Genomic DNA, 26,348 nt, shown 5'->3' on the forward strand with positions numbered 1-26,348 from the left:
GCAAGGTCAATGACCCTTAGTAAGAAAGAAGCCTTACTAAGTTAGTAATACTAGTTCGTTCAAAATCCTTTTTTTTTTTCTATGTTGCTGTCAGCAACACTCACAACTCATAACTCACACAAATTTATAAAAAAAAAAAAAAAAAAAAAACTAAGAATTTCGTCCCATGTAGCATTGAAACGTGGTTTGGGGTGTCCAGTCTTGCTGTTATTTAACAGCACCCACTCTTGCTATTTTTTTTTTATTTTTTATATTTGGCTGCTGCAGCAACACACAACACACAACTCTTCTTACGTTGGCTGCCACCAAAATGCGCACTCAACACCCTTATTTTTTGTATGTTTTGTACACTACTGCCAGCAAGATACACAACGCCCAACTCAACTCACAACTTCTTTTTATTATTATTATGTGGCTGCCAGCAACACACACTCATAACACTTGTGTTTTTTTTTCAAATCCCATTACAAGTTACCAAATTAAAAAATCTCAAGACATTCAATGGCTGTGCTAGTCATCTAAGTGCGTGGGGGTTAATGGAGGATGTTGGGGCGGTTATTACAGCGAAGAAGATGAAAAAAAAAAAAGCTGTTGCTTCATTATTGGTGGTGAAGACAGAGAGAGGGAGAGAGGTGGTGAAGAGAGAGAGAGAGAGAGAGAGAGAGAGAGAGAGACGTCTCTCTGCTCTTTTTTGAGAAAGAGATGAGAGAGATACGTCTCTCTGCTGTTTTTTTTTTCTCTTCTTATTGAAGAAGAAGATAAGAAATAAAAAAAACGTTTTTCTTTAATGGCACACCAGCCTTTTTTAAAAAACGTTGCTGTCCCCTAAACAAATTTTTTTTAGCAGCTCCTTATTTTGTTAATCGTTGCTGCCCCTGCCCCTTAACAGCACAAAAAACAATTTTTTTTTTAAAATGTTGCTGCCACTTTGCAGCACAAAAGAGGTTTTTTTTTTTTTTAAAACGTGGCTGCCCTGTGGCGGCACAAAATTTTTCTTTATATAAAAACATTGCTGCCCTTTGGCAGCACAAATTTAAAAAAAAAAAAAAAAAACGTGGCTGCCCGTTGGCAGCACATAATTTTTTTTTTAAAACGTGGCTGCCCCCTTGGTAGCACATTAAAAATTTTTGATTTTTAAAAACATGGCTGCCCCTTAGCAGCACAAAATATATATATTTTTTAAACGCAACTGCTCCTTAGCAGCACAAAAATAAATAAAAATTTACATACACTAGCCCCCCTTTTTAAAAAAAAACGTAACGCCAAAGGGCAGATTGACTCAAAAATAAAATAAAAAATGTCAAAAGATAGATCGATTCCTAAAATAATAGATAAAAAACTAAATAAAAAAAACCTATATGGTGTAACAACTATCACTCCGTCCTTAATGAAATCATCTTTTTGAAATCCCAAATTATTTAGGATTGTTCTTGATTGGCCTTCAATTGAATCACAAAAGTAATGCTTGATTGATCCATAAAAATAATATGCCGAGATCTCTAATATCCAAAAACACATGCTCAATAATCGAATAAAAAAGACGGAGATGCAAATATAATCATGAATAAACAAATAAACAAAAACAAACTAAATAAATAAACAAATAAAAACATTCTAGGTTATTTTAGCGATGCTCCCATACTTGGGGTTTTTCAAATTTGATCCTCAATGTTCCCAGTGGAGTCGCCACTGAAAGCGCCCTCGATCCGCGGGGTGCGCGGATTCACTTTTGACCCTTGAGGTTTGGGAGTCGCCACCTAGTTATTAAGGTCTAGGAACCAAACTGACTCTAAGAAAGGCAAACATTATTAATCTACGAAAAAGAAAAAAAAGGTTCGGTGATCAAGTTACGAGGTTGGAAAGTGTTAGGCACCAACCCTGCCTGGCCAAAGCCGGTCTCTACTAACTTCCCAAATAAATTACATTGCTAACTAAACCTAGATAAAAAAAAAAAGAATTTATACCTTTCCGATAGCAAAGACCTTGTTCCCTCAGATCCAACAAAAATTGCTCCTTGTACCGTACTCCTTGCTTCGTTCTGTCTCCGGATTTGATTTATGATCTCCGAGGCAAGGTATCTTTTTTTTTTTTTGATCTAGATTCTTCGAGTTTGTTATGGATTTTGGGGTGTTTTTGAAGGGTTTTTAGGTGTTTTTTAGCCTAAAATCGAAGAAGGGATGTTAAGTAAGGAGTTGGGACTCCAAAACTAGGGTTTATGAGAGGCTAGGGGGGCTTTTAGACCTCTTTCTCTTAGGATTTTTGATTTGATACGAAAATAGGGTGTGAGGACTCCTATTTATAGATTTTTTTAAAGGTTGATTTAGATAGAATTAGTGTTTAATTAGAATTTTTTTAGTTAGAGTTGTATTTTAGTTAGAATTATTTTAGGTAGAATTGTATTTTAATTAGAATTGTTTTAGGTAGAGTTGTGTTTTAGTTAGAACTCTATTAAATAGAGTTATTATTTAATTAGAACTCTATTAGGGTTTTGACTTTTGGTCTTATTTGATTGACTTTAATTTTTTGACTTTAGTCTTAATTGATTGACTTTTAATATCTTGACTTTAGTCTTGCTTAATTGATTTTAATTTTGAATTTAGTCTCACTTGATTGACTTTAATACCTTGACCTTAGTCTTGCTTGATTGACTTTAATTTTTTGGAGAACCCTCCTCTATTATATCTTTAATTCTTTGGACCCCCAAATGGAGGGGTCTTTAAAGAAATATCTCACGAACCCTCAACAATTTTACTTGAGAGCCCGATTGATCGATTTTTTTAATTTAAAATTTTAATTTAATTTCATTAATGTTTCACTTTAATTATTTAATATTTTATTTATTAATTTCGAAATTTTTAATTATGAAAATTGTGAAATTATCATTTTGCCCCCGGAGAGGACTTTTTGTGTTTTAAGTCAGTTTTTGATGTTCTAGGATGTTTTAGAATCAGTTTTTCGTAAGGAATTCAATGTGAATGTTGGTTTGTGTCATTTATGAAAATTTTTGTGTGAAATGATTGTGAACTTTATGAGGGGCATTTTCGTAATTTTGTCAAATTTTGTGAAAATTGGCGAAATGATTTATTTGGTTCCGATTTGTTGTTTTATGTGTTCGAAAGGATTTTTCTAAGCGTAATGTAGGCTCTAGGGTTGTTTTGATGTTAGGGGTATTTTGGTAATTTGATCAATTTTTAGTGATTTTTATCGTAAAGCTTCTTTTTTGTTTGCAAGATGATGATTTCTATGTTTCTGGGATCGTATTTTCCTAGCGTAGCGTGGTTTCTAATGTTTTGTCAGTTCGAGATACCTCATCCGGATTTCTGAAACATATCTGATAACAAAATAAAGCATTGGAATAAACATCCATCATTGGGAATCGTTGCGATCGGGTTGACGAGTTGATTAATTAGGCGAGTGCAAAAATGAGATGTCTACAGCCTTCAATATTGTTTCATCCCTCTGTGGGAGAACTTCTTTTCCTTTTGAAATCTAAACTTGACTGTCAACTTTCTTTCCTGACCTAAGGATATGGATAGCTTGGACAAAATCCTTGGAGCCTTCAGAACTACTTTTAATTTCATACTAGTTTTTTAGACCAACTCGACCCATAGGTTGATTCCTTGGGTGGGAAACTATTTGACTCAAAAATTGTCCCTTTTCTCTTCCTTTTAGGGACAAGGCCAACTATCCCATTTGGACTTTTACTTTGTTTTTGTCTAAGTAGTGGTTTGATCGATATGGGTCTAGGACTGATTGGATTGCATTTGAGGACATGGGATCGAGAACTAATGCCCTACTTTTTACAAGTTGTTGAGAATGAAACTGGGTGGATGCTGAGATGGATACGAATTTTGGGAAATCATAGTTTGGTTCGTTTGGAGAACAGGTTACCAATGGAAATTCCTTTGGAAACCTAGTAGGTTATCTAGTGGAAGTGGTTCACTCTACTTATTAGAAAAATTGGAGTTATACTTATTATTTGGATGAAAGGTTTGGCTGAATGAGTTGGGTGTGGGTTTTCAAAAGGTACTATGACTTAGTTGCCCTACTCAACCTTGATCATTTGCAAACTCAGGCAACTTTATATTTGATGGTTAAGGCCATCTCATTGGCGATTGTCATACCACAAATCAGATTATATGTTGACCCGACTACATGAATGGGGGATACTCGCCCTGCCCCAAACTTGAAACTTGAGCATAGACCTCAATACAATGTGAAGGAGAGATCTGCTAACAACTAAAGTTTATTGGTCTAGATACCATGTCCTAGGACTCTTGTGATTCCCTCGGTATGGGTCGAGAGTTGAGGTAACATAAAGACCTTTCTACCCAAAGAAATTTCAAATTACTTAGCAATATATACAATTAACTATTCTACAAGCTAATAATTTGTAACACAAGAATTTTTATCTAAAACATATGTGATACTATCATATAAAGATGTTCAGTGACATAACATGTCATAGCAATAACAAAAGAGGAATACATAGGATATAACAAAAGTAAAAAAACAAAGCACATCCCAAAGGACAATATACATAAATAAATAAAAGACATCCCAATATATAATAAAAGACCTACTATTGGGAAAAGCAAATCATAGCTGCAACATAAGGATGGCTCCTCAAGGCATGACCTCTAAATTTGGGTCTGGCTCGTTGTACGATTCTGGCTCTTACTCCCAATACAACTCCTATTCAATGTACTCCATCAAGAAGGTTTCCTCAATAGAAAAACTTGAAAGCTGAGAAAATGGTATAAATCACAAAGTCGCGGAACATCTACCGACTAACCCCTATTTCAGTTTGTTAAAAAGAAAATCAAAACATGAAAATATAACATTACAACTCGTTTCATGGATACCCAGAAATAGTCCGTCAATTTGAATGACATGTTTTATCTCGATGTACCTATTGAATAACCCATCTATAATCATAAACAATGTATTACCCATATCCAAGATTGATCGTCTACCATATCACTGCTAAACTACACTACTGGGTATCTATGGGATGAGTACAAATAACAGTCATCTATAAATACTTAGTAAATGCACATTCTCGTATCATACACAAATTTTGAAATAGAAGAGATTTTTTTGTTTCCAAAATAAAAATATTTGATAAGAAAATGAGATATTTTTAAGTTACTAAGCATGATATCTCATAATAAACGTAATAGCTTTTTAGCTTATAAATTATAAATTTATTATGGTAATAGGAAACATTACTAAGATTTACAAAACAAAACCTTTCATGGGTGAGATGAATAGTTCTAGATTATAAATCAATGTTACAAAATAAAATTTTTTTGAATAAAAATGAGGTATTTGTATGATGTAAAACAGAAATATTGGACAGCTTTATAGGTAATAAAGTATAAGCATTTCATGGTAAAATGACATATATTTATATAACAAAATAGAAATATTGATAACTTTGTATATAATAAAACAAACAGACTTCATACTAACATTTCATGGTAACAATGATGTATTTCCATATTATAAAACAAAAATATTACATGAATGACCTAAGAGTTTTTCTATGTTATAAAACATAAATATTACCTAATAATTAGGAGTGGAAGGTTTTAAGATTTCTAGTGATTCATATCAAATATTAACTAAAACATAAAGAATGAAAATTTATTTTCAAGTGATTCATATCAAATAACCAAGTCATGTATAATTAAGCCAAAAAAATTATTCTATATATGGCAAGTGAAATATAAAACACATTATTTTTCCTTTCTATGTCAAACAAGTTGAACGAAGTAGGTTTGAAAACTATTAGTTTTAAAATCTGTAATACAAGTATTTTAGAAAACATATTGGGTGGCCTACCTAGGGTGAGAAGGTACATATCTTTTCAAGCTGCAAGTATATCTCACAAAAATCTCATTCATCGATCTCAGTTCCATGCTCTGATTCCGCTACCTTGAGGTTTTTTTGGCCAAAATATAAAAAGACTTCATTAAGTATGAATGTCTATAATTGATATTTTGGCTATTTTTTTTTTATACTAATAGATCTTACCTACGGTTGTATGTGTTCCTTTTTAAAAATTCTTAAAGGTGGACTTTCCTAGAAGAGTTGATAATATAGTTTTTAACTGAAGGGAGAACCTAATAAGCAAGAATGGTGTATGAATAAGAATTGGCTAAAAGAAATGAAAAACACAAAAGAATATGTAGTATCTTAATAATTAAAAAAATGAATGATTCTTCTCAAATACCAAATTAGGTGACATAAAAAGGTTGCTGATTTTTCTTCATAATTCCTTTAGGACTTCTTAATGGTGTTGAGAGAAGAGCTTTAGAAGAGTCATATATACTAGAATTGAGTTATGAAGATTTGTGGAGGTAATTGATGGGGATGAGAGGTCTCTAGAGATGTTTAGGTAATAGAGAATGCATAAAAGTGTAAAGACATAGATTTATGTAACTTTCATATGGAGCCATATGAACTAAGTAGAGGGGGTCAAGTTGTAATAAGTTCTTGCATAGGATCATATGGATTGGGCTGATATTTAATAATGAGTAGAGATAAATTAAATAGGGTCAAGTGAGTTAGTTAAGATTAGTTACAATTTTATTTTAGTTAATGGGTGGTTGGTTAAAGTTTAAAGTAATCATGGTCAAGTTAAATTCTAACAAGGAGTTATGTATGTAGGTTAAATAGACACTTGTCTCTTAGCTAAAAACATAGTGTTTTTGAGTGAAAATCTGATGTGGTACGATGGTTAAGTGGATAGTAATGAGAGAGTCAAATTTTTTAAGTGACAAATGTGATTGGATGCATGGTAGGTGGGTTGAACACATGGCAACTAAGTGTTAAATACATGACCATATGTAATAATTTGCAACAATGATGTTGTTGATGTAAGCAATCAGTTTTAGGTGACTAGGGAAATTTTTTTCTATTGTATACTACATGTAGTAACTTACAAAGTTATCCTTGATTGAAAAGATTTTGGATCGTTCTTCAAGATTCGTTTTGAATCTAATCTTGACGATCCAATAATTGATTCTCATCTATTCGACGAGATTCATACAATGGTATAATTCAATTTCATTGGTGATGTTCAAATTAATGATTGTCTTATAAGTAATTATGTGAATCTCGAGGCAATGCCTCGAGGTCCGATTCATACCATCTAATAGTCTATTTTGCTTGATTTCTTTATATCTTTTTATTGGTCCACCTGATCAAATCTATTTTGAACGTATCTCGAGGTGATTCCTTGAGATTCGTTTCAACTTCGATCTAGGTGATCTTATGATCTATCCTAAGTAGTTTTATTTGTTTATTCTTTATTTTTCAGGGACAATCATTGGTGACGTTTGTTTGCTTGATTAATTCCTTTGTTAATCTTTAATCCTTATCTAATCCTAGTATGTATCTCGAGAGATTATTGAAAGACATTGTTATGATTGTATATCATTCCTTTTGAGACTAGTAGTTATATAACCAACAAGGTAACACGAAATAGTTAAATCACAAGTTTTTTCTTCGCTCGTCTCGATCGACAGGTCTTGACAAGTGTTTCATGAAAATTCTTGATAACAAAAATTAAGAATCTAAAAGTAACCCGGCCTATTTAGACGCATGTTGTTTGGGGTTATCACATCGACAGACTTTGGAAAGCTTAGTTTCCACTTCTATCATTGGGCAAAACTCGTTGTAATTGTTATTGACTATTGTTAATATGAAAGTGTCAATCTTTTGATTGAGATTGTTCACACCACTAACTAAATTTGACATTACGTTCTTAAGGCTGGGAACGGTTTTGACCTTGTACATTCCTGGTTTCCTAACTCCTACATCCAATCTATCAAATTCTTTCGAGGTACTACTAGAATTTTGGACTTTCTCAATTAATTCAAGTAAAAAGTCGTAAGCTTGAGTTAGAGTTTGGTTTATAAATTTTTCCATAAACATTGACTCTAATAAATTTCATTGGGCTGTAGGTAGACCTCGATAAAATAAGTTTACAAGTTGTGCTTTGTCAATCCCATGGTGGGGATATTTGACAAACAAATTATGAAATTTTTCCCAGGTTTCGGAGAATTTTTTATAGGGCCTTGCTTTGAACTTTCTAACCGTAGCTTTGAATTGTTCAGTTTTCAAAGTAGGGAAGAATTTCATCATGAAGTTTTGACAACTCATCCCAAGTGGAAATGGTATTTGGAGTTAATGAGTTTAACCACATAGCTACGTGATCTTCTAGTGATAATAGAAATATTGATTCCCTCATCATTTAGATTGAGGTAACGAGTAGTTTGACAGATTGTCACTGTAGACACCCCATTTTTGCACTCGCCTGATTAATCAACTCGTCAACCCGATCGCAATGATTCCCAATGATGGATGTGTATTCCATTGCTTTATTTTGTTACTAAATGTGTTTCAGAAATCCGGATGAGGTATCTCAAACTGACAAAATCTTAGAAATAACGCTACGCTAGGAAAATACGACTCCAGAAACATAGAAATCATCATCTTGCAAATCAAAAAGAAACTTCACGATAAAAATCACTAAAATTGATCAAATTACCAAAATACCCCTCACATCAAAACAACCCTAGAGCCTACATTACGCTTAGGAAAACCCATTCAAACACATAAAACAATAAATCAGAACCAAATAAATCATTTCACCAATTTTAACAGAATTCGACAAAATTACGAAAATACCCCTCATAAAGATCATGACCATTTCATACAAAAAAACTTCATAAATGACAAAAACCAACATTCCCATTGAATTCCTTACGAAAAATTGATTCCAAAACATCCTGAAACATGGAAAAACGACTTAAAACGTAAAAAATCCTCTCCGAGGGCAAAATGGTAATTTCACAATTTTAAAAATTAAAGATTTCGAAATTAATAAATAAATCATTAAATAATGTAAAGTGAAACATTAATAAAATTAATTTTAAAATGTGAACAAAAAAAATCGATCAATTAGGCTTTCAGGCAAAATTGTTGAGGGTTCGCAAGATATTTCTTTAAGGACCCCTCCATTTGGGGGTCCAAAGAATTAAAGATATAATAGAGAGGGGTTCTCCAAAAATTTAAAGTCAATCAAGCAAAACTAAAGTCAAGATATTAAAGTCAATCAAATAAAACTAAAGTCAAAATTAAAGTCAATTAAGTAAGACTAAAGTCAAGTATTAAAGTCAATCTCATAAGACTAAAGTCAAAATCCTAAATCAAAACCCTAATCTAAACAAATCAAGTCAATCTCATAAGACTAAAGTCAAAACCCTAAATCAAAACCCTAATCTAAACTAATCAAGTCAATCTCCTAAGACTAAAGTCAAAATCCTAAGTCAAAACCCTAAAGACTAAGTCCATCTCATGAGACCAAAGTCTAAACCCTAATTGAAACCCTAAAAAGAAACCCTAATCAAACCCTAATACTTCTAAAAACTTTATAAATAGGAGCCTCCACACTCTATTTTCGTATCAAAGAAAAAACCCTAGGAAAAATAGGTAAAGAAGCCTCCATAGCCTCCCCAAAACCCTAATTTTGGAGCCCCAACTCCTTCCCCAACACCTCTACTCCGATTTTAGCCTAAAAAACACCCAAAAACCTCTCAAAACATCCCAAAAATCCACAACAAATTTGAAGCACTCAGATCCAAGAAGGAGATACCTTACCTCGAGGATCAGAAATCAGATCCGGAGATAGAACGAAGTAAGGAACACGGTACAAGAAGCCGTTTTTACCAGATCTTAGGGAATAGCACTTTTGCAGATTGAAGGTAAGCTTTTTTATTATTTTTTAATCTAGGTTTGTCATTAGCGATGTAAATTTATTTGGGATAAGTAGAGACCGGCAATGGCCGGGCGGGATTGGTGCTTAACACCTTCCAACCCCGTAACATGATCCCCGGATTCAAATTTTCTGTAGTAGATTAGTGTTTATCCGTTTTAGAGTCAGTTTGGTTCCTAGACCATAATAACTAGGTGGTGACTCCCAAACCTCAAGGGTCAAAAGCGGATCCGCGCGCCCCACGGATCGAGGGCGCTTTCAGTCACGAATTTGTTAAGATGAGTATATATGGTTGTTTATTCTCAAACCCAGGAAACTTAAGCAACATATTTGATCATTGTTAGCCTAATTTAAAATTGCACGGCATTTATTTTTGATAAAACAACGTAAAAAGGTGGATTCGCAATTATGGGTGTAAATAACTTATTGAGAGTTCTTTGATCAACAATGATGGAATCCTAGGATTTTTCAGATTTCTTTGACTCTTAAAATTTTTTAGATTCTTGAGATTCATATGGTTTTTGGGATTCTTGGGACTCTTGAAGTTCTTGAGGTCCTTCAGATTCTCGAGATTCTTGAGATTCCCCAAAAATAGAAGGTTTAACATGATTCTTTTTAATCCCTTTGAATAGATGGGATTTGTTAATCTCTTGATCAAAAGGTTTGATTGGTTCCGTGAGGGACATCTTACCCGACATATACTAATACAAAAAATGAGTTATTCCCTCTTATTGATTTAGATCCTGTTAATCAATCCAATGTGCATACTAATGATAATTTATTTATCTTAGATCTACGGTATAAGGTGGTAACTTAAATGCAGAGACTTTGTTTGACCTTTTATCAGTCTAGGTATAGCATGACCTTTACAAGGTTAATCAATTTATTCAACCGGTGTCCACTCTTCCTTTAACTACTTAGCAAATTTAGATAATTAATTTTTTTTAATTAAACCTTTTGAATAGTACCTAGAGATCTGATACCAATAAAGGAGGTTACTCTATCAACCCCGAGTTTACCCCTTTAATATTTTTTATTTTTTATTTTTTTTATATAGAATACAACAAGAAACACACAAATCCACATAGTGGTCCTAATAGGATCCTAAATACTAGACAAATCCTAATTGTTTTGAAACAGAATAACGTGCCTTCCGACCCAGTTCTATGAATCAAAAAATTGGCCTGGCTGATACCCAAGGAAAATGTGACGTGCGATGCTTATCAGAGGCACTCTTAAATCACCTATAGAATTGAATTGATGTAGTTTCTCCCCCTCGTACAGTAGGGTACAAATGGGCAGGATCATTTAGACATTGACTATTGTCAAGAAACGCAATTGATACAACTCAAAACGGATTTCACCTATGAACTCGTGAATCGTATGGTCCAAGTCTACTAAATTTTAGTTATTATTGGGGTTATACATGCGAATTGATTTTCCTAGGAGGCATGATATCGGTGATAAAATCTACATCTTATCTTTTATAGGTCATCCTTGTAAGGGTGCCCCCTTTTCTAATGTGCAAATTCAAGCATACATAAATCCTATTTGCAATAAATTTGTGGGCGGGGGGGGGGGGGGGCGGGGGGGGGGGGGGGGGGGGGGGGGGGGGGGGGGGGGGGGGAAATCGAGTCTCACCTGCCGTTTGAGATAGGTAATGATTTGATTGAAGTCGAATCGCACCAGTGATTCCAACTTAGTATACGAACTCGAAGAGCCAAGATAGTTTTGTCTCATTATCGTCCTCCCTTAAAACTATTACAATCTGAGCCTTCTCAGATAATCAAAATTATTAAAAACAAATTGCTCAAATATTGGAAGTGGGATTTGTTAGATTTGAGCACCCAAGAACTCCAAGTAGCCTTCAAAATTAACTTTCTGCAACAAATGTATACTAGAATTGGACTCCGATGAACTTTATTAGGTTTTCGATGTACTTTTTTGCCAAATGCACAACGTACAAAACACAAAAATAATATAGTCAACATCAAAATGTATTTAACAAATTTCAACAATTCATGGACAACTATAAAATAAAATAAAATAAAATTTTACCAATATGAATAGTATTGTGAGTAGTACCATGAATAGTACTTGTGCCACGTTAGTTCGAAGTACATTTTTTATTTTTTGAAGTTAAACATTTTTTTTTAAATACAAACTAAATTTAACTCATATTGAATTTCGTCAAATATTAAGTCAAAACCTGTTCCCTAGTAGTGGCACCAATTTGTTCGTCGGTATTTTTTATGTTTCTTTTGATATAACAAATGAATATGTCCTTAATTTCATAAGTAAGGGGTCCAGTCCACTAGGAAAATGGGATGATCAATATTTAACAAAAATAAGCAAGAATTAAATACAAAATAACTTAAAACTGAAGTTTTTATTTTTGAAAATTTTACAACTATGAATTTAGTTGTAGAATTTAAAGATAGAAATGTACTGATAGCAAATAAGCGGTAAATGAAAACAAGTACATGTAAAAGAAAGCGTTTGGGGATTGAATATACCATGAGATGAGTACGAAGTTAGTGTTAGTAATTAAGTGATGTCCGTTGAATTACTCGGGTTAAGATTGCACCAACAATTTTTGACCTTGAAGGTGGAAATTTAAAGTCCAATATTTCTAGTCCAAGGGTTCCGTCCCTTTTTGAGTCGTGAGTCCCAATGATTTAAAATCACTTTCGAACATCAATCATAAAGGGGTTTAACTCGAGGATGATCGATAAAGAAATGTAATAAGAAAATTAGAAAATTATAATTTTGAATTTGATTATGAAAAGAAACAATTTAGGACATAATTTAAATTACTAAACTAAACTTACACTTTGTCAAGGCTTCATTGATTCCTTAAACGAGATGCTTTAGCTGATGATCACAAGTTCCACATGGATAATTAAAATATAAGAGAAATACAAATGAAAAAGAAGTAGAGAAAATTTAGGCTTCGGTTGATCTTGATCTTTACATTACAACGGCATCAAGATCTTTATTCTTCTTACTTGAAAAATTAAAATTACTCTAACCTATCTTATATCTACAAGAGAGCAAAATCTCAACGAAAAAAGAAAAAAAAGAAAAAAGAAAAGTAAAGAACTTGAGGGAGAAGAGAAATGAAAAGAGATTAAAGAAATTTTCTTTGTGTAAAGTGTAAAGTGTGTAATTAAAGGGGTTTTGTAGGAAAAATAAATGAATTATTTAATTTTAATTATAGTGGAGAAAACATGAGTGAGAAATTTGAGTATTTTTATTATTGTTGAAACATAGAGGCGGGAATGAAGAGTAATTTTAGGATATGTGTTTGTAGAGAATAATCGAGGAATTTGGGATTGGTTGATGGGTTTTGAGTTGGGTTGGATGATGAGCTTTGGGTGAATTGGGTTAAATGAGGGGTTTGGGCTTTAATTTCCATTGGGTACAACTAAGTGAAAAAGTCCAAGGCTTTCCAAATTGAATTGGCGAAACCCAAATGCTTAAAATTTGGATTGCACATGTCTTTTTGACTTTGTTATTCCTTCTTTGACCGTTGTTTCAGTCTTTTCGTATCATCCTTCCTTGCTTCGATTAAACTTTTAAGAAAATTATTAAATGTCATCAAATATATAAAAATTAATAATTAAAAATATATGCAATAATTATGCATATGATGATGCTTATATGTAATTCTCCGGATTTAGTTTGGAAATTTATCAAATACATGATTATTTGGGACATCGAAAGATACATTTCTGGTCCAGATAAGACAACCCTACACACTTATACCATCTTTCCCCTAATACTAGCTTAATTTTACTTTTTTGAAAAACGTTATAAAATATAAAATATTGAAGCAAAAGAAAAACAATTATGGAAGTCTTTTCTTCTCCTCAAACAATAAATGCATATCTAATTAATATTTGAAATGAAATGAAAGAGAAAAGAGAAAATTAAAGTTTCGATTGACCTTGAACTTTATGTTACAATGACGTCAAGGCCTTCTTCCTTCTTACTTATAAAATTAAAATTATCTTAACCTATGTTATAGTTATAAAAGAGCGAGATCTCAACAAAAAGAAAAAAAAAGTTGAAGGGGAAGAGAAATAAAAATGGGTTAAGAAATATTTTAGTTTGTAATTGAGGGGTTTTATCTGAAAAATTGATGGATTATTAATTATAGTAGAGAAAGCATGGGTGAGAAATATGGGTTTTTTTATATTATTGTTGAAACATAGAGGAGGGAATCAATGAGTAAGTTTAGGAGATATGTTTGTAGAGAATTATTAAAGAGTTTGGGTTGGGTTTGATACGTTTTGGATTGGGTTGGATGATGGATTTTGGGTAAATTAGGTGTGACGATGGATTTTGTGGCGCCCCGATGAACACTAACACAAAATCCCATGTCAAAACTCGAGGTAGTAGGTGGCACCTTAAAATTTTGGTATGGTCTCCTCTGTTTATGTTACCATTCCAAGGCGTTCAACCTGCACCTGATAAACGACATACATTCCTACATATATACACTCAAAATATAAAACTAGCGGAAGCCTATATACATCTAATAACGTACGAAAGATCAGAGTGCGGAAGAATAATCAGAATATAGAATTTTACAAATATTTCTCACTCTAATAAAAGTCTTATCGCTCAGAAGAAAATTTATTATACTTCTTGACAAATCGACCCACTAGAGGGTGTAGCCCCAATACTCACTAGGTGACGAACTCTGGTTGTCTATCTGACCCACCAGATGATCCTCACTCGTGCTCTATACCTGGTTCGCCAAACTTTGAATCTGAGACTAAAAAAATAGAGGAGGAAAGGGTGAGTAACAATGGTTACCCAGTAAGGAAACAAACAATTTCAGCCAATAACCCCTCGTAGCATGAACGAATAAGCATACTAAATCATTTTAACAATATAAAATTTTACAGAATAAACTACGATTAACTGGTACATATAGCCAGGGATGAGCAACTAAATATTTTAAAACTCACATTACATCGATCATCATTACTCACTATAACATTATCTTTTTATACAAATATAATTGATCAAATGGAAACATTAAACATGGATTTCATTTTATATATCAAAATAAGCAACAGATACATAATACACAATGGTGGAGTATTGGAATTAGAGAGTTGGGATTCACGACTGGATCGCTCCCAGTCGGGACATGATGTTACAATTCTTCTCTGGCTTTTAGTTCCTGATTTTGTGGCTAGTCGTTGTTTACTACGCTTGGTTGACCATTTATCTGGCTCAGGCTGGCCGTTTGACGTGACCGTAAGCAATGGGTCTCTTTTTGATGTGTCAGAACGTTCGACTACTATAGATTGTTAGTGATCACTGACTAATCATCTTCGTCTATGCCTATTAGGCGTACATGTGATTCCCAAATATACAAACGATTCGTATACGACTACATTTACATTACAAGTTCACTGGTCAAGATAGAGAGGAATAACTTGGATTCCAGTTGTGACTCCACTCTCATACGCGTCACATACCACGTATGAGCTTGGTGGTCCCTACCGTACATCCCAGGATAGTACACCACTCCGGATAATATGACGTACTATCCCTTCAGGCATTTACAGACTCTTTAACAACTCACAAAATAACTACATATATATATATATATATATATATATATATATATATATATATATATATATATATATATATATTTTCATTTGAAAACAAAAGAGAAATTAACAATACAAGGTTGAGAATGGATATGCAGTTTCCTACCATGCAAGTGTAGCCACTCGGCCTAAAATAAATAACATAACGTAAACGTAAACAGCGCCTCGCGCTAGCAGAAAGTAAATAAACATGCAACCAGTAATATTATCCTTGGATATCTATTCACCAACCTACACACAACACAACAACGTAAAATGCAAACATCACCCCTCGGGTGTGAGTCTGACATTTTATCGTTTCATACCATTTTTCCCTTTTTTTCAATTTTTTACAATTTTCAATCTCTTCAATAAAATATCCATTTTTCTGATATTCATCAACTCAATATGAGTTCATTGAATATTAAATCACATTTTCCAACTATAGAATTTATTTTTATCAATAATATTGAAAAATAATATAAATTTTATATCAAAACGGGGTCCGAGCAGTGCACAAGACCCAATTGATGGAACCGTTAAAATATACAATTAAACATATCAAACATGCAATTTCTGACCTGAATTTTGAAATAACAAAAGAATTCTATATTTTGAAAACACATCAAAAAATTTTCAGATAAAATCCTAAATGTAATTTTCACAATCTACGATTACTAATAGAAATTGAGAGTTCCTTACAATCTATAGGCGAAAGGATCGAAGCACGTGCATGGAAATCGAGGCGATCGGCACGAAAATCTATATGGATCGAACTTCGAAGTGGCTGATTTTTGAATCTGGCCTGGTAGTTTTGAAGATCTCGACGCCATCATTCTTTCTCCCTTCTACGACGGAGGACGGTTTGACCCCAAAACTGATGAAATTCGAGGTCAAAGTTTTTGAAATTTTCGTATATAAATATGACTGATTTTTGACGATATCAGGTGAAATAGAAAGTGAAATGAAAAAAGGTTGGATGGATTTTATAGATGTCGAGGCTGCGAACGTTTTTCCCTTCTCCGTTGGAGGACGGTTTGACCTAGAAACGGACGAAATCCAAGGTCAAAGTTTTGAAATTTTCGTATATAAATACGACTGATTTTTGATGATACCAAGTGAAAGAGAAGATGAAAAGAAAAGTGTTCTTGGGTGGTTTTTATAGATGTCTAAGCTGCGGATCTTTTTCCCTTCTGCGACGGTAGTCGATGGCGAGCCGTTTGCCAGAGATCTAAGGTAGAAGATCGAAGAAAAAACAAATTTTTTGTTTATATATGTCGCGGCTATTTGGACAAGTTGGGGAAGACGAATTGAAAAAGAAATTATTAAAATTTTATTTATATAAAATTTGGGACAAAATCGGTATTTTGTCAATTGTTTTGATCGATGATAATTTGATCATCCGGACTCCAAAAATGATAAATGAATACTCTATTTCACCTAATTTTTCGTTTCGGATCTAATGGTATAGTTAATTTCTACAAATTCTATTTCTAACTAAAATTTACATTTTTACCCTGAGGTGACTCCTAAAATTGATGTCATTTTCGTTTTTGACAATAATTCGACTTCCTGATCTTCAAAAATGACAAAAAAATAGTCCATGTTTAATAATTTTTCGTTATGAACCCATGATATGATCGAATTTTAAAAATTTTTACTCTAACAAAAAGTTACCATTTTAGCCTGGTCCGACCCGGTAATCGAGGATTTTGCAACTTTTATATTCGGACTCGTATTTGAGAATACTTACAGACTAAAGTATGTTTTTCGATCATTTTAAATCCAATGGTGAGGTCAGATTCTTTTAAAAATGATCAGAAACATCCTAAAATTTTACCCATAAGTCCCACTTTCAAGATTTTCTTAAAATTTCACTATTTATTTTTTCCTCGAGATACGAATTAAAAATTTGGAATTTTACAATTTCTCTTTCTCTTCTTTTAATTTAGGTTATTATATTTTTCTTTCTTAGTTTTACGAAAGTTGTAAGGAGGTTCTACCGGTTTCAAGTCAAGAAGCAAGAAAGATAATTTATTTCTTTCATCTTTTTTTCTTTCCATATTTTCTTTACTTTATTTTTGTTTTATTGTTCTTACGATGATAATTGGCTAAATCTCTATTCCATCGGTTAAGGAAGCCTGAGCAAGATTTATCAATGTTTGATTGTTCTAGAAATTGCTTCATAACTTATTGTGATGATGTTAGGTTTGTATTATTAAGTTAACCATTGAATGTTTCTCAAAATTCTGATGATTCTTTTTTTTACAAGTTTATGAAAAACTATGCTTTATAGGGAATAGTTAATGTTTACCTAATAATCTCGGCCTAAAGTATTGCATACTTTTGATCTTGTTTATATTTTAACTGCTTTATTTTTTGATTCACAAACATTAGCTTTGTTTAGTGGATTGAGATCATTAAAGAATCAGAATTCACTAATAAAATTTGAGAAAGTGAATCCAATTGATCTACACTTCTCTTTAATATTTTTTTAGTTTTTATTTTAGATAAATCATCTCTTGCAAACTATTTTTAAATCGATTACGTAAACTTGATTTGGATTGAAAATAAAAATACCTTGGATTAATGTTATCTCTGTGGTTTGACTCTTGTTTGCCAAGGTTTTCTTTTGTTCTTTATTTTATCAACATCTATAGCTTAAAAAAATTGGTACTACTGCCGAGGATAACTATGTAAACCAACATTTTTTTATTCGAAAATTCGATTCGATTTTCTGTCGATCAAAATTTTTATTTTAGAAAAATTTGAAAAAAAAATCACTGGATTCTTGAAGTCGGCATAAAGAAAACACTAAAATTTGAGTCAATTTCATCAATAAAATTTCGTGCCACTTGGGTCAACTGTGGCGTCACAGTCAAATCTCAAGATTCGTACTTCAAATTTTTGCATAATATTTCTTCAGATTTCTGCATTTGAATTTACATATAATTTTTTTAGAATGTTAACTTTGATTTGTCCTCTGTTTTCAGTCTAAGGATTCGTCAAGGAGCAACGTGGTTTACAAATTTTGAGAAAAAACTGGGTACCTTGAAAAAGGCTACCTATTTTTTGTAAATAGATCATCGAAAAATGGTGACGTGTGGAAAAGTTAAAAAATAAATTAGAAAAGTGATAAAGTGTAAAAAAGTTGAGAAAAAAATGTAGAAATATGTGAAAAATACCAAATCAAAGAAAGACTACTTGAGCTGAAAAAGTGTAAAAAGAAAAGAGTCAAATGAGGCCAAATAAAGTAGTTTCAGTAGGGTGAAAGTCGTTAATGATAAAAACATGAGTAAGCTCGAATATAATAAATAAAATCCCTTAAAGGTATTAAAGTACACATTCACATCTCTAACAATCCCAGATAGGATGTTTAGTTTCTAGTTAGAAATTAGGTAGAATTGATCATTCTTAGCAGTCACGAGGTGAAATCTTGTTCCTAAAAAGTTGTTGCTTTTAAAAAAAAAAAAAAAAATAGCACAAGCACTCAAGTTATTCTTGAAATTTTCTAAACATCGGAGTGAAAACTAGAATTTTGCTCAAACATATGGACCTTTGACTAATTTATAAAATATCGTTATGTTTGCCTTACATTCATTGAGTTTGATATTTAAATTTTTGTAAAGTGTTTGAATTTTGTGTGTGTATTCACTGCAAACCCTCACGAGTCAAACTCGTCCACTAGGGGTAACCTAGGAGTTTAAGGGCTTGCTGCATCCACTAATTGTAGCCGTGTAACCTACGAAAGTGATTTGTAACTTAATTTTTATTTTATTTTTGCTCGGGACTAGCAAAATCTAGATTTAGTGGTATGATAAGGATCTAGAAAGTCATTTCTAGAGCCATAATTATATAAATTTTCTCAATAAATTGAATACTAACCCCCTCATTAGACATAATACATTGGTAGTTCATATTTATCATCGCTTTCAATTTAATTATGTAATTCATAACTAATTACTGTTATTTACGTGTAGTAAGAATTATTCGCAAAGTTTTAAGGCAAATGAGGAAAATCCAAAGTTACCACCTTGATCTAAGATTCAAAATAAGACCGTATGTCAATTGACCAAAACTTTATCACAACGCCATGGTCAACAGCGGCAACGTGATCAACGAAGAAAGTTAAGCTTCAAAATTTGTACTGAAGCTTGGTGGCTAAAAGACATTCGTATTGAAGTAGAACTTTGGTATTTTTGAAATCACGGAATGCTTCCGAAACCCTAATTACCTAAGAAACCCTAATCTAGTCTCTCTATAAATAGGAGACCAGACTAAAGGGCATATCATTTAAGAGATCTCCAATATCCTTCGGAGGTCAACTTCTCTTTCTTTTCTTTTAGTTTAGGTTTTTATATTTTTCTTTCTTAGTTTTACGAAAATTGTTAGGAAGCTCTACCGGTTTCAAGTCAAGAAGTAATAAAGATAATTTTTTTCTCTCATCTTTTTTCTTTTATATGCTTTCTTTACTTTATTTTTGCTTTATTGTTCTTGCGATGACTATTGGTTGAATCTCCGTTAGATTGATTGAGGAAGCCTGAGCAAAATTTGTCAGTATTTGATTGTTTTCGAAATTACTTCATAGCTTTATTGAGACAATGTTAGGTTTGTATTATTAGGTTAACCCTTGAATGTTTATCAAGAAGAACCATGTTTTACAGAGAATAGTTAATATTTACCTAATAATCTCAACTTAAACTATTGTATACTTCTGATCTTGTTTATATTTTAACTACTTGATTTTTCGATCCACAAACATTAACTTTATTTAGTGGATCGAGATAATTAAAGAATCAGAATTGATTAATAAAGCTTGTAAAGGTGGATCCAATTGATTTACATTTCTCTTTCATATTTTTTTAATTTTTATTTTAGTAGTTTATTTTAGATAGACATTCTTTTGCAAATTGTTTTAAAATCGGTTATGTAAACTTGAATTGGATTGGAAGTAAGAATATCTTGGATTAACGTTGTCTCTGTGATTTGACCATTGCTTGCTAAGGTTTTCTTTTGTTCTTTATTTTGCCATCATCTACAATTTGAACAGCCAGTACCCTAAAAAGGTACTGTAATGACTTGAAAATCCTAAAATGTATCTCAAGGAAAGAATTTTAGATCCGTGCATTAATTTAAAAGTATGGTATCTTAATTTTTAATATTTGAGGAAAATTAACTCCAGCAATAGACTTAGAAGGATCGAGAAACATACTTTAGCTTGTAAGCACGCCGAAATTTGAAGTCGATTGAAAAAGTTATCAAATCCTCGAGTTTCGCATTAGATATTTTTCCAATGAGTAAACAACACCCTAGAGACGTAATTTGAGGAAACCGATTGTAGACACCTCATTTTTGCATCCGCCTGATTAATCAACTCGTCAACCCGATCGCAATGATTCCCAATGATGGATGTGTATTCCATTGCTTTACTTTGTTACCAGATATGTTTCAGAAATCCGGATGAGGTATCTCGAACTGACAAAACATTAGAAACCACGCTACGTTAGGAAAATACGACCCCAGAAACATAGAAATCATCATCTTATAGATCAAAAAGAAACTTCACGATAAAAATCACTAAAAAATTGATCAAATTACTAAAATACCCCTAACATCAAAATAACCCTAGAGCCTACATTACGCTTAGGAAAACTTTCTCAAACACATAAAATAACAAATCGGAACCAAATAAATCATTTCGCCAATTTTAACAGAATCTGACAAAATTACGAAAATGCCCCTCATAAAGTTCATAATCATTTCACATAAAAATTTTCATAAATGACACAAAACAACATTCTCATTGAATTCCTTATGAAAAACCGATTCTAAAACATCCTAGAACATTAAAAACCGACTTAAAACGTGAAAAGTCCTCTCCGGGGGCAAAACGGTAATTTCACGATTTTCATAATTAAAAAATTTGAAATTAATAAATAAAACATTAAATAATTAAAGTGAAACATTAATGAAATTAATTTAAAATTTTGAACCTAAAAAATCGATTAATCGGATTCTCAGACAAAATTGTTGAGGGTTCGTGGGATATTTCTTTAAGGACCCCTCCATTTGGGGGTCCAAAGAATTAAAGAAATAATGGAAGGAGGTTCTCCAAAATTAAAAGTAAATCAAGCAAGACTAAGGTCAATGTATAAAAGTCAATCAAGTGAGACTGAAGTCAAAATTAAAGTCAATTAAGCAAGACTAAAGTCAAGATATTAAAAGTCAATCAATTAAGACTGAAGTCAAAACATTAAAAGTCAATCAAATAAGACCAAAAGTCATAATAGAATTATAATTGATTAATAACTCTATCTAATAGAGTTTTAACTTAAAAACAATTCTACCTAAAATAATTCTAATTAAAACACAATTCTACCTAAAATAATTTTAACTAAAACACAACTCTAATTAAAAGATCTCTAATTAAACACTAACTCTATCCAAATCAACCCCTAAAAAAATTTATAAATAGAGGTGCTCACACCCTATTTTCGTATAAAATAATAAACCCTAAGAGAAGTAGGTATAGAAGCTCCCCTAGCCCCTCATAAACCCTAGTTTTGGAGTCCCAACTCCTTACCTAACATCCCTCCTTCAATTTTAGTCTAGAAAACACCTAAAATCCCTCCAAAAATACTCCTAAATCCGCAACAAACTTGAAAAGTTCAGATCCAAAAATAAGGAGATACCTTGATCTAGGAGATCCGAAGTCAAATCCGGAGATAGAACGAAGCAAGGGAGTACAGTACAAGGAGCTCTTTTTGTCAGATCTGAGGGAACAAAATCCTTGCTATCGGAAAGGTATGTAATTTTTTTATTTTTATCTAGGTTTTTAGCAATGTGATATATTTAGGAAGTTAGTAGAGACCGGCTTTGACCGGGCGGGGTTGGTGCCTAATACCTTCCAACCCCGTAACATGATCCCCGAATTCAGATTTTTTGTGGTAGATTAGTTCTTTTTATCAATGTTAGAGTCAGTTTGGTTCCTAGACCACAATAACTAGGTGGCAACTCCCAAACCTCAAGAATCAAAAGCGGATCCGCGCACCCCGCGGATCGAGGGCACTTTCACCGATCATACCATTAGATTCGTGTTGAAACATCACCCGAAATAGAATATAAGTTTTGTCAAATTCGGCATTCGAGAAAAATAATTTCCAAAATGACAAGTATGGCCCAACTTAAGTTATATAAATATCTAAATTCTCTTAGAAAAAATAGATTTTTCTTATTCTCCTCTCCAAACAAATCTTAACCCTTTTTCCTTCAATATTTGAAACTCAAATCTACGCCAAACAAGAACGATCCGAGCTTAGGCGCAAGAAGGAAAGTTGTTCCTTTTGCCGAGGATTACGAGTGGATGCAAAGAAATCCGATTTTCACCGGAAGAAAATTTTGGAGATTGGCTGGAGGTGATTTTAAAGTCAATTCAACCGTTGAAAATAGCTTGAAGTAGGTTGCCTTCTCTTCTACCTTCTAGGTATGCGATAATTTCATAGAAAATCCATGTAATTGTCGATAAATCGATCATTTCATTAAGTTTATACATATTTGAACGATTTGAATCATGTTTGCATGCTTATTTGTGATTAGTTTTAGTTCATTTGATGTAATATAAGCATTTTATAGTTGATATAATATTTGGATCGATTTTGATCGAGTTTCGACGAAAAATCAGCAATTCGAAAAAGTATCCGAATGTTGAGTTGTTTCTAATTTTTTTTTTTTTACTTCCATATAGTATGTATACTCATTTCTTACCTTTATTTCATTAAAAATAATTAAGTATTACTTTAAGTTCTTTAATAAATAAATAAATAATTCTTTTTCAATTTCGACTTTAAAAAATCATTTTTTTCAACACTTAATTAAATATTCACAGATTTCCAGCTTTTATGTCTTATGATTTTATCTTTTTTTCCGAGTCTCTCGACTCAACCAAAACCATCGAATGGAATTGGTTGATGCTCTATGGATTTTGAATTGCTTTAAAAGTAAAATTACTTTAATAGATATGTAGGAAATTAGATGATAGATTGATCGATTTAATTGATGGATAGATAAAGATAACATATGTTCTCGACTGATTGATAGGACAGTGCCTCCAGTTCTACGTAGTGACCATGCCACGTAAAACGTGATAGATAGATAGAGGGATGAGATGGTTGATGGATGAAAATGACAGATAACTATCACTAGAGGGCACTATCAGACTTTGTTTGTATTTTCGATTAAAAAAATGATATATTATATACAAAATAAACTATTTTGTTTACCAGTAAAAGTTTGTAGAAAACCCATAAAGAGTGACGCATTGCTGTGTATCCGGGAGTGGCAAGTCAATTTAGGATAATACTAGATGTCATATGCTCTTCGATAGTATGGGATACCTTAGAGCATATTACATTTTATGAAATCTGGGAATTTCTCCTACTTATTTCTTAGGGAACGTTGTGTGTAAATGCGGTCTCTGCATAGTGTAGTGCTAGGCGGGGTTCATATGCATTACCTCTTGATAGGCTTCGACACGAGGGGTTTCCTAGGCTAGTTAGTGATCACTTTTTGTCTGTAGTCGTCAAACGGTTGACCTCACCGTTAGTTGAACTCAGTATTGGGTTCTTGATCAACGGCCAGTCTGAGCCGGATAAATGGTCATCCAAACGTGGTATGGTAGACCGGTCACAAAATCAGATCTATAACGATGGGATTTCACATTAGAGGTTAAGTTTGGAATATCGTATTGCCATAACCGAGGCGGTTATATCGACGTGTTCCTCTACTCTCTTATCGATTACACCGCCGTATTCTTATTATGTATCTTTTTCTTATTTTATAATGATTGATAGATGTTTTCATTTAAAAGATGCATATGTTACTTAAAATGATTGAAAATGATAGATTGAAAGTTATTATAACTGTTTACTGAGTATGCTTAAACATTTATTGTATGTTATGTTATGAAAACTTGCATTACTTAAATGTTCTGATGATTACTCGTGTATGTATGACTCGCTATTAGAACGACGTTCATCCTGCTGAGTAACATTCTCCTGTTACTCACCCTATCCTTCTCCTTTCAGATTATTCAGCTATGGAAGAACCGTTCTTTGAGGAGTCTTTTGAGGAGGTCCTCGAGGAAGAACAAGTTGATGTCTTGCCACCGTCGTGTCTTTGAGGATTAGTAGGGAATCCTAGTGGTTTTTGCTTGTAAATAAGAAATATGTTAGTTTAGAAATTTTTATAACCTGATGAATTATGAGATTAAAGATCTTGACTTATATCAGTGTTTGTCGATTTCTTCCACTTACTCTAAACTCTCGTATAGATGTTAGTCAAATATTTATTCCACTGCGTATATTTTCTTTTCATAAGTATTATTATATGTGAATGTTCTATCAAGTTGTGTGATTATTTACCTCACACCTCGAGATTCTAACTGATGAATCGTAGGGATTCGTGTTGGGATTTTGGGGCGTGACAGGTACCCTACCAAGAGGAGAACCTAGATCTATTTAACGCCAGTTAGTAACACGAAAATCCAATTAAGGGTCAACCTTCTTATCGGGTATGGACAATCACTCGTAACTATGTTGCACGATCACAAATCAGTTTTGGTTATGATTCCCATGCTTGCAATAATAAGAAATCCAATCACTTAAGATTAAAGGTAAGAACTAGGCTATTGTAAGACAGGGAATATGTGTGGAAGAAGATTGAGATAAAGCTTATTAAAGAAGATATGTCATGTTTTCTAAGAAAAAACATCTTCCAAATGGAAGTTGTGGAAAATATATTTTTTATGAAAAACTCGTAGGAAAATTAAATTTACTACAAAGGATGAGTACGAGAGTCGCCTCCTAAAAGTTTTAAGTTTTACTTATTCAATCAGGCTGGGCTAAGTTAAACATATAAGGGCTTGAAACTCATAGTTTCATGGGTTTCCTCCTAAGAAGTGCTAAGTTTTACATCTTCAGTCCGACAAATTCTGAAATAACTGATACTGGGTAAATTGGGTCGATGAGGAAAGCTCTTTCTTTATCTAGAATGGGTAATTTGAGGAAAGGCTTTAGGCATTGACAATTAACTTGAAAGGTGTTGACATCTTTGAGATTTTGGATTTCAATCGCAACATGATGGATAGATAAAGATAACATATGTTCTCGACTGATTGATAGGACAGTGCCTCCAGTTCTACGTAGTGACCATGCCACGTAAAACGTGATAGATAGATAGAGGGATGAGATGGTTGATGGATGAAACTGACAGATAACTGTCACTGGAGGGCACTATCAGACTTTGTTTGTATTTTCGATTAAAAAAATGATATATTATATACAAAATAAACTATTTTGTTTACCAGTAAAAGTTTGTAGAAAACCCATAAAGAGTGACGCATTGCTGTGTATCCGGGAGTGGCGAGTAAATCTAGGATAATACTAGATGTCATATGCTCTTCGGTAGTATGGGATACCTTAGAGCATATTACATTTTATGAAATCTGGGAATTTCTCCTACTTATTTCTTTTGGAACGTTGTGTGTAAATGCGATCTCTATATAGTGTAGTGCTAGGCGGGGTTCATATGCATTGCCTCTTGATAGGCTTCGACGCGAGGGGTTTCCTAGGCTAGTTAGTGATCACTTTTAGTCTGTAGTCTTCAAACGGTTGACCTCACCATTAGTTGAACTCAGTATTGGGTTCTTGATCAACGGTCAGTCTGAGCCGGATAAATGGTCATCCAAACGTGGTATGGTAGACCGGTCACAAAATCAGATCTATAACGATGGGATTTCACATTGGAGGTTAAGTTTGGAATATCGTATTGCCATAACCGAGGCGGTTATATCGACGTGTTCCTCTACTCTCTTATCGATTACACCGCCGTATTCTTATTATGTATCTTTTTCTTATTTTGTAAAGATATATAGATGTTTTCATTTAAAA

Source organism: Akebia trifoliata, chromosome 1 (assembly GCF_017979445.1).
Source record: "Akebia trifoliata isolate Shusen 1 chromosome 1, ASM1797944v1, whole genome shotgun sequence".
NCBI classification, from domain to species: domain Eukaryota; kingdom Viridiplantae; phylum Streptophyta; class Magnoliopsida; order Ranunculales; family Lardizabalaceae; genus Akebia; species Akebia trifoliata.